Consider the following 6,630-nt stretch of genomic DNA (forward strand, 5'->3'; position numbering starts at 1 on the left):
TTGAAGTTGTATTATCAGAAGTTCATTCAAAACGCCACATTTTATTTTCAAGCGTACATAGTGGCGTATCGGGTCCTAAAAAAAAGGAAGCTTGGCAGCATATTACAGATGCAGTTAATGGAGTTTCATCTGTTAATCGAACATTCCCAGAAGTGAGAAGAAAATGGTTCGACATTAAGCTTGAGAGCAAAAAACGAATTAGTTCACTTCGGAAAAATACTATTCAAACTGGAGAAGGACCACCATCGCAGATGCTATTACTAGCTTTCATAATAAGAAAAAGCGTATGTAATTACTATATATAATATTTTTTCAAAATGCTGTGCAAATATGTACTCGATTAAGGTGAATTAAAATGCAGCCTTATTAATGAGCAAAACGTTCGGGTGTTAAGCGCACTATTTACGCGTGGCTGGGAGCAGGTGTAGATTTCTTGTGTACCAACTAACATTTGGAAAATACGAACATTTTAATGAATCGGAAAATTTACGCCAGAACCACTTTACACACGATTTACACAAAAATTCGTTCTGCTCGTGTTTCATGAATGAGACCCAAAGTGTTTTCACCCAAAAATGAAAATTCTGTCTGAAATTACTCACCCTCATGTTGTTCTAACCCCGTAAGACTTTCGTTCATCTTCGGAACACAAATTAATAGATTTTTGATGAAATCTGAGAACTGGCTCACTCCTCCATATGGCTTCTATTGCAATTGAAACGTGCCGGCCCAGAAAGTTAGTAAAAACATCGTTAAAATAGTCCAAGTGACTACAGTGGCTCAACCTTAAATTTATCAAGAACGAGAATACTTTTTGTGCGCAAAAAACAACAAAAATAACGACTTTATTCAACTATTCATTTTCTTCAGTGTGGGCCTCTGAGTGAGTTCACGTAGTGTAACAGCGCAGCGCTTCTGTGTTGTACGTCAGAACGTAGGCTCACTATTCATAGACCATAGTAGGCCAGCGTCACACGCATCATCACACACATGACCTATTGAGTTGAATAAAGTCGTTATTTTTGTTTTTTCCACACAAAAAGTATTCTCGCCGCTTGATAAACTTAAGAATGAGCCACTGTAGTCACTTGGACTATTTTAACGATGGTTTTACTAACTTTCTGGGCTGGCAAGTTTCAGTAACAATAGAAGCCTATGGAGGATTTCATCAAACATATCTTAATTTGTGTTCCGAAGATGAACGAAAGTCTTACGGGGTTGGAACAACATGAGGGTGAGGAATTACTGACAGAATTTTTGGGTGAACTAACCCTTTAAAGGTGCACTATGTAACTTTTTTTTTTTTGAGTCAATAAATCCTTCTTCCAAAACGTGTTTTTGTCTTACCCTGATTCACTATGGTACGCCTATTATAAGTGTTTATATTTTAGACAGCGCGGGATACTTTTTGTGCAGAATTGCATATTGTGTGACTCATCCGCGCATGTCTCGTCATATCCATAAATTGAGAAAAGTTGCTCTGCCTACTTTGATGAATGTATGGTGTGAGAATGACAAACTCAAACCTCCGGGAATCACTTGTTAAAAAAAAAAAAACGGCAACCAGAGGAGAGTCTGCTTGCACAAAGAGAACATGACAGACCTCATTATAAAACGAGAATCAACATTGGCTTGGCTTTTCAGAGATGGCGAGAACTGAGGCACGCGGAGGTGCAGTTTTTATTACTCAACAGGTGAGTAAGGTATTTTAATGAACAGATAAATTGCCATATGTAGCTCTCTAACAGAGTTCATTGTAAAGCTGTATTGTGAAGGGCCATTTCATTGTGGTTGTAGTGCTGCGCTGGCCTTGATGTCAAAAAGGTTGAGATCCACTGATTTAAATATGTTGCCACTGTGTTGTATATTATTATTATTTTGTATAAAGTTGGCATTAAACAGAAGTTGTGAACTTTTATTCCTTGTCCATCTAGAATTTATTGTATGGTTGTGTTGCTATTGCTGTGATGTTATGTGACTGACAGGTTGTCCCGCCCTAATGCCAGTGAACACATCATCAGAGAAGAGAAGAGAAGAGATGATGATGATGATGCAAGAGGGAAGGGACGTTATTTTGATTAAAGATAACAAGGGCACATGTAAAAAATAAAAAAAAGGATGTGCACAGATAAATCATTTATAAATGCAATATTCCATAAAAATTTGTCAATTTAGATTTTATGATGACTTTAAGTATTTAACTTAAAGCCTAGATTACATTCCATTATATAAATGCAATAGAAGGATCAGCATAGGTTTACTGAAATAAACTGGGGGAAAACACCAATGGCATTGTTGGTAATTACTGAGGTAAAAAAAAAGATTCAAGTGATGTACTACTGACTAAATATGTCTTGTTTTAATCTAGGGAACTTTTCAGGTGGAGAAGAAGTTTTACTTTGATTTCAGTCTCAAAACATTATGTAAATAGTGTCCTGTGAATCCCCTTTAAATGGGACTACTAGATAACAAAAACTTTTCTTTCTCTGGAAAGAGTTACAGTGTCTTTTTCACCAGACAGTTTTGCATTGTGACGCATTTCCTTTCACAATCTCTCTGCCACATCCTGTCTGCACATGTGACTTGAGTATCTGTAGCCTACTCTCTCGTTCATGTGAGCACGCCAAGCCACATTCATCAATCCATTCAACTTCCTTAGCAACATGCAAGACACACGAGTGGGCTGCCACAATATTCTTTTGCACTTTTTGTCAGCAAAAAAAATTGAATGATTGTTACTGTTTCTCAATTCATGTTTAATATTATTTGAATTGTAATATCGGCATTCGATAATCTTTTTTTTTTTTTTTTTTACAAAAATGAAAAATAGATTATACTTATTTTGTGATAGGCATTTTACACAGGGTCAAATAAATGTTGAAATATTTTGAAGTAATACTACTGACAAAAGTAGTGACAATGGATGGGGATTAGAAAATCCTCTCTGCTCTTATACTTATCTAATCACATATTTACTATACATGCAGATATTGGCCGTTTGGAGGGATGTTGTTCCACAAATCTTTAGCCTACACCAGGGGTCTCAAACTCAACTTAACTGGGGGCCACTGGAGGTAGAGTCTGGGTCAGGCTGGGCCGCATCAAGTATTCCACAAAAAATAGTATTCAAGTATTCCAAAAAAGGAGCACAACTGATCCAATCTTCTCAATATTTATTATTAATGTTTCTTCTGAACTGTTCCTCTGAATTTGAACATTCCTTTCTGTACATGATTGGTTCTTCATGAGCTGTCCTTCTGACAGTTGAAGTTCATTTTACAAACTTTCTTTGTCTATAACACATATTTGTGATATTTATATTTGCTTATGTCCTTTTTATTTTCTTTATACAACACATTAATGATATTGAATGTTTTTTTGGAAGGCACATTTCCTTTTATTATACTTAGAAAAACAATTATTGCTTTTGAAATACAAATATTTGCAGTCATGTCTGCCCGTCTTATTGAATTCTTTCTACACATGTATAGTGTCTCAAATTACTGACTGCACAAATCAAAGCAAACCTTCTTATCAACCCGTTGGACACATATAACAAGCTCAAAATGATTATTCTCACATTGTTTTAGAGCAGGGTCTCTCTCCAACACGTCGCTCGCGAGCTTGGCCTGATTGGTGGCAGCTCGCCAAGCTCGTTCACATATCGCGCTCACATATTTTGCGCGCTCAAGTTCGTTATTTCAAATGTAGGCGCGCGGCAAGCGCGCTCATAATTGAAGCGACGCGCTCATTTTTTCCAGACGCAGTATGTTTGTACTTCGCGGTTGTCTTGTCTATGACAACTATTGACAACAAACCCACCGTAAACTGTCACGAGACTATCTATGGTAGCCCATAAGGGATAATTTTTTTTTTTTTTAAACGCGGCACACGCAACGACGGGCCGCACTAACATTAAACTTTAATGTCAAGTAGGGGGCCACAAAATATGTGGCCCGCGGGCCACGAGTTTGAGACCCCTGGCCTACACCCTTGAGACACTAAGCCCCGAACAAGAAGCTCTAAAAGAGACAGTCTGGGTTTCAACCAGACACCCTCATCTCATTTACTTCCTGTCAAAACGGACATCACATCACAGATCACACTGATCAAGGGTCCATTTCGCCCATAAAGAATTAAGCTTTGCTCTTATAATATCAGTGTGAAAAAAGCTGATACAGATACAGTGAAGATATGAGCTGTTTTATTCAAACCCACAAAACGTGAGAGTAAATGTTGCTAAGACATCAAAATAGCAATGAAAAAACATGGCTGCATACATAGGCTGATGTTGGCAGACAGACTTCCATTTCTTATTTTTAATAGCAGTTTTATGCTTTAAAAATCAGGGCCAATAGTTCTGTTCCTTTTCCAAATTAGGCAACAGCAAATTTATTTGAAGTCTATATATTATGTAGTTTAAGTTCAAACAGATTTAATTGTAACTCCAATGACATATAAAAAAAAGAAGAAGTTAATTTCACCAGGATAATTCAATGCATAAGAAGCTCAGTGCATTCTGGAATATTTCTCAAGTTATTATATAACATGCTCTAATTAAAAACATGCACATAGACCACAGACACAGACTGTTTTGTGTGAATGTTGGAAACAGTCAGTTCAGAAAACTGGAGTATCGTCACTGGCAAAGTCTCTCGAGTTTTGCATGATTTTCTCCAAAACGTTCTCCCCGTAAAATTAAATATGTTGTTGGTGCTGAACATGTAGGCTAATAGCCTCTTGACTTTTGGTACTGCTTACCGACTTTCCCATGTTAACATCCACACACTCTAGACTTTATGAAGACTATTGGCCTCTTTCAATAATGACTGCAAACAAATTGCGTATTTATATGCACAGACTTACGTTTTCGTGCAAAACTTCCACCGGAATCATCACAACAGTGGCCACGCACACATCTCCTACCCTCGTTTAATGCATGGTTTAATGTTGATGAACTCAAATGAGGGGGCGCGTGCCTGCAGGTAGTAATTTGCATAAAACAAGTCCAAACATATCCATATAAGGGCCTTCTGCACAAGAAGATTTAATTGATCTCACTCTTGCTTGTTTTCGCGTAGGCTACGTGTAGATTATGTTTATTCTGATTTTTTATTTAATTCAGATTAATTTTACGAATTTGAATAATAAAAAATGTTTTTCATTACTATTAATGAAAAAAATTACAATAGTGCGAATTTGAATAATAAAATGTTTTTATGCACACATTTTACGCACAAATACGTCACGTGCATAGGCTCCCGGGTAAATTCCTATGCAAAACTTATGGCAATGTTACAAGGGTGTGGGTGGTTGGTTGAGCGGTTGCTATGTGGTTGCTAAAGCGTTGGTTTTTAGCACGTCCTTTTGTGTTTGTTTGGTGGTTGCTTGGTGGCCCGTGTAAAAGTCCACTATCAAGTCTCTCTGACATTAATATTCTGGCCAGTATGTGCCTCAGGTCGCTTCTTTAATGCAAATACTGTATGAGATTTTTTAATCAATTTTAAGTATCAGTCCATAGCACACATGGTGCAAAACAAGTTACACATCAATGTTTACATTTTTTGATAGTGGTTTAGAACAAACCCAAGTAAAAGCAATAATACTGATGCTTACTTTAGGAAACATCACTAAAATATAAATAGATAAACGCGTATTCAAACTCTAGTATCCCGTCTGTACCAAGCTCCCATCTCTCTTGCTGTGCTAATTACATGCAACCCACTGTCAGCCTATTGTTTTGCCCAACCATTAAATGGCCCATTCATGGGTTTGCTTTAGGTCCCCTTGTCTTCAAACTAATTATGCATTCACTTTTTAACAATCGTCATGACTTAAAATGACTTCAGCTTTCGAAATCTGCTCAAAAACCCAATTATGTCTTAAGCTGACAAGTTACCCACACACCCTTCTCTATAACTGAAGACGAAACAATAGCTAATCAAGACACAGGGAGTTACGCAGCAGTACTGACACCAGCGACCATCCAAAGAGGCTCTGACGTAACGGGCACCGGCTGTGAAGGCAGACAAAAGGGAAACAACGTAAAAGAGAGCCATAGAAAATAGAAGGGGGGGTATTTTGTGACCTGGAAGGTCAGGTGCTACACTGGGATGATGATGCGGTTTGTGTCTTGTCAAAGCACCATGGGGGAACGTGTTTGTGTGTGCAGGCAGAGGGCAAGGGTTCAGCTCTGTCCTAAATGAAGAGAATCAAGGCTTGTGGTCTGGAATCCTGGGGTCACTCTTTAGATGCACATTCCAATGCATATTCCTAACAGCGACCCTACAATGAATTTGTTTGACATCACTGAAGGTCTCACAGAGCCAAGCATCAAAAGGAATGTAACCAGTCCCTTCATACTACAAAACATACAGTCTCTGCCCCAGAGGAAGCTGTTGTTTTTGAGGTTAGGAAAGCACATTAGACTGTAGTCTTTTGTATGAGCTGCCGGTATCGTAAGTGCAAAGAAAAATATTTTAGTAAGAAATCAAAGACGTCCAACACAATAAGAACACTTGTGCTCAAATGGCAGTGTATTTGTCAAGTGGACTTCTGGGAAAAATAACCTGAGAAATGGCAATATGAATTCAACATAAAAAAATAAAAAGCAAACTAGAGAAATTATAA

Source organism: Rhinichthys klamathensis, unplaced genomic scaffold, assembly GCF_029890125.1.
Source record: "Rhinichthys klamathensis goyatoka isolate OS25496 unplaced genomic scaffold, OSU_Roscu_1.1 h1tg000020l_1, whole genome shotgun sequence".
In the NCBI taxonomy this organism is placed as follows: domain Eukaryota; kingdom Metazoa; phylum Chordata; class Actinopteri; order Cypriniformes; family Leuciscidae; genus Rhinichthys; species Rhinichthys klamathensis.